This window comes from Trematomus bernacchii, unplaced genomic scaffold (assembly GCF_902827165.1).
Source record: "Trematomus bernacchii unplaced genomic scaffold, fTreBer1.1, whole genome shotgun sequence".
NCBI lineage: Eukaryota > Metazoa > Chordata > Actinopteri > Perciformes > Nototheniidae > Trematomus > Trematomus bernacchii.
Window position 1 is genome coordinate 1,007,409 of NW_022987581.1, and position 6,997 is coordinate 1,014,405.

The window sequence follows — 6,997 nt, forward strand, 5'->3', positions numbered from 1 at the left end:
ATAAATAACACACTTGTTCTGCAATAATATGTTTTATGTTTCCTGTAATTTTTGTTAGGAAAGGACATGCCTGAAAGACACGACTCAACATTTTCTCCTTCTCTGAGGGTCAAGAAGAACATCCAAGAGGAAAATTAAAAGCTGATGTTATGAGATGTTAAGACCAGTACAGGACATTCACTAAGAAACTACTTTTATTGTGAAGTCAGCTGATCGAATGCACCTATTTCCACATCTACACTCCATCAGCTGATTAATTCTATTTGCCTCACTTTATGAGCTTCACAACACCTGTACCTTGTACCGCAGAGTTTGCAACGTCACAAATAAATGGGGCCAATCTTCAGTCAGATGTGAATGTGTAATCTAACATTTTCAGTAAGAATAATGGACAAAAGGAGTGCAAATACAAATTCAATTTATTTAAATCTGAACCAAAAGTTAATCAAACATGTTTTAAATAAAAAAGCACATATGGACAGAAGGTGTAAACCTATTAAATGTATAAGTAAACACATTTACTCAAATATAGTGACAGACTAGGCCTGATCAGGTGGTATCAGCTATGCATGGGCTCCTCCATCAGGCCTGGTCCTCCTCGCTGAGGAAAGACCCTCCGTCCTCTCCAAACCAACAGACAGGACGTCCATCACACGGAGGTTTCTCCCTGAAGTCTCTGCAGCTCTCGGGACACCACGCTGTCTCAATCCGTCCACACTGAATATGAGTGGGGGAAAATGAAAATAATAAATGCTAATAAGAAATATAAAGTTGACTGTTGAGTTGCTCAGTTTTTTTAGATTGTCAATACTATTACTGTATAACTAATATCTCAGGTTAAGAGGCACCTTCAAATAAAGATTGGTCTTTAAATACATTTTGTCTTTTGAATTGTTTGTCTAAAGTCAAGGATCTAGAACTGGTACTTATAGTTTTAATGATACAGTCTGGTTATAATGCTGTTTGGAGGAGGCCTCACAGGTAAGAGCACTAACTAGCTACCATCACATGTACTGTACCTTAGCTTGACTTAAAAGTATTAAACGTATAATTAAGTGATAGCAAAATATAAATAACTAATGTCATGCAAACATATTAATATTTGCTTGATTCCAGTGTTGCATTTAGCACATTGCATACAAACGTTAAGGGATTTTAAGATTCTGAAGTATTATGCTAAAAACTCAATAACTTAGATTATTATTTATAGTTTTGCTGAATAGTTTCATGTCCGCTTACCTTAGAAACGTAAAATGTGACGGCAGTGTGCAGATGGGGAAGCATGTTAGCTTAGCTTCTTAGCTTGAGCTAGCTCTGTTACTTCCCAGCTGGAGGCAGCAAGTCCCGCCTCGGCTCCGCCTCTTTGCCCTTATTTGGAGCAGGCGGGAGTTAGACTCAGACGTCACTGTTGAGCCGTTAGTGGCCGACTCCGCCTACTAAGGGCTTCTCGGCAACTCTGCAGAATCCTATGGGTGACGTCACGGACCCTACGTCCATTTATATATACAGTCTATGTGTACAACCAAAGATATTTTGTTTCTATTGGTAACATGTTTTAAATCCTTATTGTAAATAGTAAATCCATTTCCTGTCCAATTATTAAACTGTGCAAAAATCATAATTTAAAATAATTTGTATTATTACAGTATTTCATAGAGAGCAATAATCTGGATTTAATCTGATGCACCACTGTATATATTGTAAATATACAGTTTTACAAATGTGTTGGTATATATTCTAGTACAATGTGGACAATATTTGTATATCTTATTGCACATTGTTATTTACACTTTACTATAATGAACTGTCATTTTTTATTTGTATTGCCTTGCAAAAAAATGAAGACAATTTAACGTCAATATATATTTTTTTAAATATATCTTTCGAAGAGATAGAGATTAAAAACGAATAATGTCATAGCCATGCTTTTAAAATCTAAATATGGTCATAAATAAGATAAAATTACATTTTTGGATGGCAAAGTTTTGAAAAATCGCTCGAAAAGGAGAGCTTTCTTTTAATAATAGTGAAATAGAGTAATGTATTATCAATTGTAGATGTGGGGGAAACTTCTGAAGCAATTGGAGTCAGGACTCAGAGAGACACGAGGAGAGCTGGAGCTTTGATGGCAAACACTGACGCTTTATTTGGAGCTTCGGAGCTTCGGCTGGAGAATTCACACGACATGTCACGGGCCACGAGTTGACCACACGGTTGAGATGCCACAATCAATTCTGAAGAACCCCCCTGTAGCTCCATGGCTCGGGGTCATCTACAGCCCGAGAAGGATGTGTTCCAGGTGTCCCACAACAATAACTATCTCTCACCGACAGTTGCCCGGTCACAAACTGGTAACAACAACAACTTGCGAGGGCAGCCCCTCCTTAAGGGAGAGAACGGCTGCTCAAGGTTGGTCAGCTGCGTCAGAGGGCAAAAGGTAAACATGTATACAGAATTATTCCCTGACAGTAGAGATGCTTGAATCTCAGTAAAAACTCAAAGACACATTTTCAAAATAAAAATCATTTATTAATACAAACACACTTTGTTATACATTAACAGGACCAAATCTCACCCAATGAAAAAGCCACATTGAGCAGAAACGTGGACTGAACCTGAACCTCAAAACCATTTAATAAAATAACTACATCACGTTAGGTAAATTACAAAATAAGACGAAATTACAAGCAATGCTATTGAATAGTTACAAAAAAATACAACAACCTTTGTAGTTTTACAAACTGCGAGATAGTTTCACATGAGGGGAAACAGAAAGCCATGAAAAAGGACATGATTGGGCGGAGGAGTTTTAATCCCAGGAGGAGGACTTGGTGGTGAAGGGAGTTCATGATGCTGCTTTTTTTTTACGCTCTCTACAGGAATGTTTTTTGGTTTTTTCTAAGACCGGGGACGATTTATGTCGCAAACTCGTGGTAGCCATAGCAGTCTGAGACAAAGTCACCTAAAGAGTGAGACAGGGCAGAGAAGGGAAAAAAAAATTAGATTGTTTATTTGGATTGTTTTTTTATCTGCTCAAAGGAGGCAGTTGAATGACTCATTGGGTCAGATTTCTTTTAGGTTTTTATTTTTTTAGATTTCTCTGCTCCCGTCACGCTCAGGTAGGTCAGTCCTCAGAGGGAAAAAAAGGGCTTCTCTTAAGAGGTCGGCTTGTCAAAAAACAGATTCAATCCTGTGGCTTAAAGCAGAGAAATGTAAAATCATCCAACTGGGAACATCCCGACATATTTAAACATTATATATTCTTGTTTCCTGGAGTTTCTATAATAGGCTAAAATCCCTAGTTAACCCTTAGATGCACGAGTGACTGGACCCTACACTCTTCCATAAGTGGGTCAAAAAGGACCCGTAAAGAAAAAAATACGTTTTCCCATAGGATCCCATAGAAAATGCATGCGGGTCATTTTTGACCCACTTATGGAAGCTTGGGGTAGCAATACAAAAACTACTATTTCTTTGAATGGCATGATATCCAAAACATGTTTTGAGGAATAGCCTGGAATATGAAATGATAAAAAAAAAAAAATGTAATTACAAAGATACTTCAAGAAAACCACCTCACCGGGTCAAAAAGACCCACTTATGCATCTAAGGGTTAAATCAATAAAACACATTAGAGCCCTGACCCGTGACACAACAACATATTTCCAACTTGACCATTTTACATTAATAACCACGTGATAGATAGTAAGTTAAAGTGCTCATCAAACCTTTTCATCTTATGCCACAAAGTGCTTCTTGTTTAGAACTCAGTGTAAACTAGTCACTGTAAATGATCAAATAGTAAACACTTCATGGTGTTTCGCTGGTAGCTTTTAATAGTCCATCTATGGAACATTTGAGTTCCTTCAAGGCAGACTCAATAGAGTGGCGAAGTCTCTCCACTTCCGGTGGACCTCCATGGGACCTTATTTCGGAAAAATTATGTATTGAAGTCAATGGAGAGAAAGATTATCTTTCGATCCCGTTTGAATTGTGCCACGAATTACACATATGATGTTTGTCAATTTAAAAGATAATTTTGCAAGTCAAAAAAAAAAAGTGTCGTAAAACTGTGAAGTAACACATTTGTTTGTGTGAAACGCTCAATGACCTACATCTCTGGTCTCACAGAACAACACGCGTCACCAAGATGGCCGTCACTACTGTCTTGTCAACAAAACGATTGACTACCCTCACTATCACCACAATGAAACACGTCCTGAAGAATGTCATGCAAAGCTGCCTGCCTGCCTTCTTTTGATTCTCTCTGAACTGCCTGGTCGTTGTAATGTTTAATGTCAACCATTTGTGCAGATAGCATGAAGTAGAGAAGATCATCGAAGCTAGCGTTAGCGTTAGCATTTCTCCCCCGGGCTTAAATTGTGTATTATAGAATGATCACACCGGTGTGACAGTACTCTTCAAAGGGTTCACGAAATATGACTACTACTCTTACTGTTTAACATTTTGGGTTACTTAATGTTACTTCATGTTAAGGCTAATAAAAATGACAAGGCTGTAATGCTAACTAACGTGCTAGCTACTAGCTAGCATGATCCAGACACTGCTGGTCCTTTCATCAGACGGGAAGCGAAAAGAACGAGCAAGACCCATTGCTGGTATGAACAACCTGGTACTAAGCACACAGGCATCTTGTTAAAGTTATCTTATCTTAGCCAGCGCCATATAGATAGATTATATCTATATTGCGCTGATCTTAGGTATCTGAATGGTGGAGGTAAACAATTGTGACATCACTTACGCGACTCTGGGATTTGTAGTCTTCCTAGTTGCGTACTTTTCATAGTCTTATATTTCAACAGTTTTACGACAAACTGTGACTTTTTTGACATGGAAATGATTTTTTAAGATTGACAAACATCATATGTGTAATTCATGGCACAATTCAAATGGGATCGAAAGATAAGTTTTCTCTCTCCATTGACTTCAATGCATAATTTTTCCGAAATAAGGTCCCATGGACCGGAAGTAGATGGGCGTGACTTCGCCACTCTATAACTTCCTTGGTCTCAACAGAAAGAAGTGTTGGCAGTGTCAGTGCAGTCTCTTTTCTTAAGTCCTGATGAACTCGCCTTCTTCACAGCTTTCCTTAACCTCATGGCCTTTTTTCACTGAGGTTAAGAAAAGACATGATTCTTTTTTTGACCATGTGGCCAAGCAGCAACCCTAAACATGCAGTAAAAACCAGGATTAAAAGGAATACTCACTGTATCCGGAGTTGGCATTGTTCCCGTACCCGTATGATCCGAAGCCACCTAGCGGGAGGAAAGACATTTAATACGCTGTATAATCACTAAAGTATAAGAAACTTCTGCTCGTCTTTAAGATAAGATAAGACTTTATTCATCCCGAAGGAAATCGCTGTGCCAGAGTTACAAAAATACAATAAACCCAGCAGCAGCATAATAATAAACTGTACACTAACAGGGCTATTCAATTAGTTTGGAATGGGCCGGTTGATGAAAATGATCCAAAGCAAGGGGCCAGGAAAAAGATGGCTTGAAATATGAGCAATCATATTAAGAGCTTCAGATACAGTTCATACTACAACAGCATAGTGGAGTGCATATATTGTGTTCATTAATCAAAACAACATAAAAAAATCCATAAAAAAAATGTCATCTGTGGAAGCCGTGATACTGTAAAAAAGGCACGACCAATCATTTTTAGCCGGCCCGGCTAAAATAACTGGATGGCCCTACCTGCCTGTCAGCCTTCCATCTGTGCACAAACTTATCTCGTGCCCTCATTGGTCATGTGCGCGTTCGTGTGTGTTGGAGGAGGGACTCTGTAAGGAAGTGGCAGATTTTTTCCGGCTGTGTATTTTCAAATTCGAGTGCACTCGAGCTGGTTTCTCCACAATTACCTACCCCACCTTTAAGTCAATTTTTCTGGTATCAGTACTTTACTTATTTTTACTGACTACTTTTCACTTTGACTTCTTACATTTTGAACACAAATACCTGTACTTTCTACTTCTTACATTTGAACCCAAATACCTGTACTTTCTACTTCTTACATTTTCCAAACAGGCTGGTTCCTTTAGTAATTAAAAACAGTTATTTTAGATGACACAGCTAACGTGTAGGATCGGAATATTTCGAGCCATGCCTGAATGCACCTCTGCCCAGCGTTTGCTCGCGCCAGAAAGACATTTAAACCCGAACGCTGTGTCTCCGCCCCCTCAGAAAATTATAAATATTGGAAGCTCCTTTCTTCCTTTCACTACAACCTTCAACAACCGATTCTTCAGTGTCGGAAAAAAGCAGGGGAAAAATCCTACCAAAATGGTGAGTACTGACGAACAAAACAATTATATAAATAATAAAACTACCGGTAATTAGATTTTTTGCAGTTAAAATCCCGTTTATGTGCCTAAATTGAGGTGGCTTTAGTCCAAACAGTTGGCGCAGTTCAAATCATAACGGTTGAAATTGGCGGTTAAAACGTAACTTCCATCGCTTTAAACTACAGTCAAAGATACTGTATCGACATCTGGGCAATTTTTTTTCTCCAGTTTAATAGAATGAAAGCATACAGTATAAAACGGTATGCGAAAAACTGTTTCTTCCCATCTTTGTGGGTTTGGAAGACATTACTGTAAGCCGGCGAGCTAGAGGACTCCATCAGATAACGAGTCGGTCCAGGAACGTTACAGAAAGGCAGGGCTTTGCAGTAGGGAGGAGAGATGTTGCTCGTTTTGGGAGGCCGGACAGGAACACGTGACTCAGCACAAAGTCACTAGGGTTAGGGTTTATAACCTGTCAGCGCCCAAAACACACCATTTTAAAAGGGAATGATTTTTTAGGGAAATATTGTCCAATAAATCGACCATATTGTAATGTACCCCTCCCTCCCAACCTTTTTAATGTATCCCCTGTGACTGTAATCTAATAGTGTGTAGATAGTGTTGGTAATTGGTTAATTTAATTGCGACAAATCACAATTTTAGAGTTGAATCCAGTTGTGTTTTATT

General features: G+C 38.6%; 1 long non-coding RNA gene across 1 annotated transcript; it reads right to left on the minus strand.

Moving 5' to 3' along the window:
• Window positions 1–2,507: 2,507 nt before the first annotated feature.
• On the minus strand, window positions 2,508–5,406 carry LOC117479964. The gene is made up of 2 exons (XR_004555619.1): window positions 5,229–5,406; window positions 2,508–2,962 (listed from the first exon to the last, which is right to left on the minus strand). It is a non-coding gene; the product is annotated as an uncharacterized LOC117479964 (long non-coding RNA).
• Between the last annotated feature and the right edge of the window lie 1,591 nt (window positions 5,407–6,997).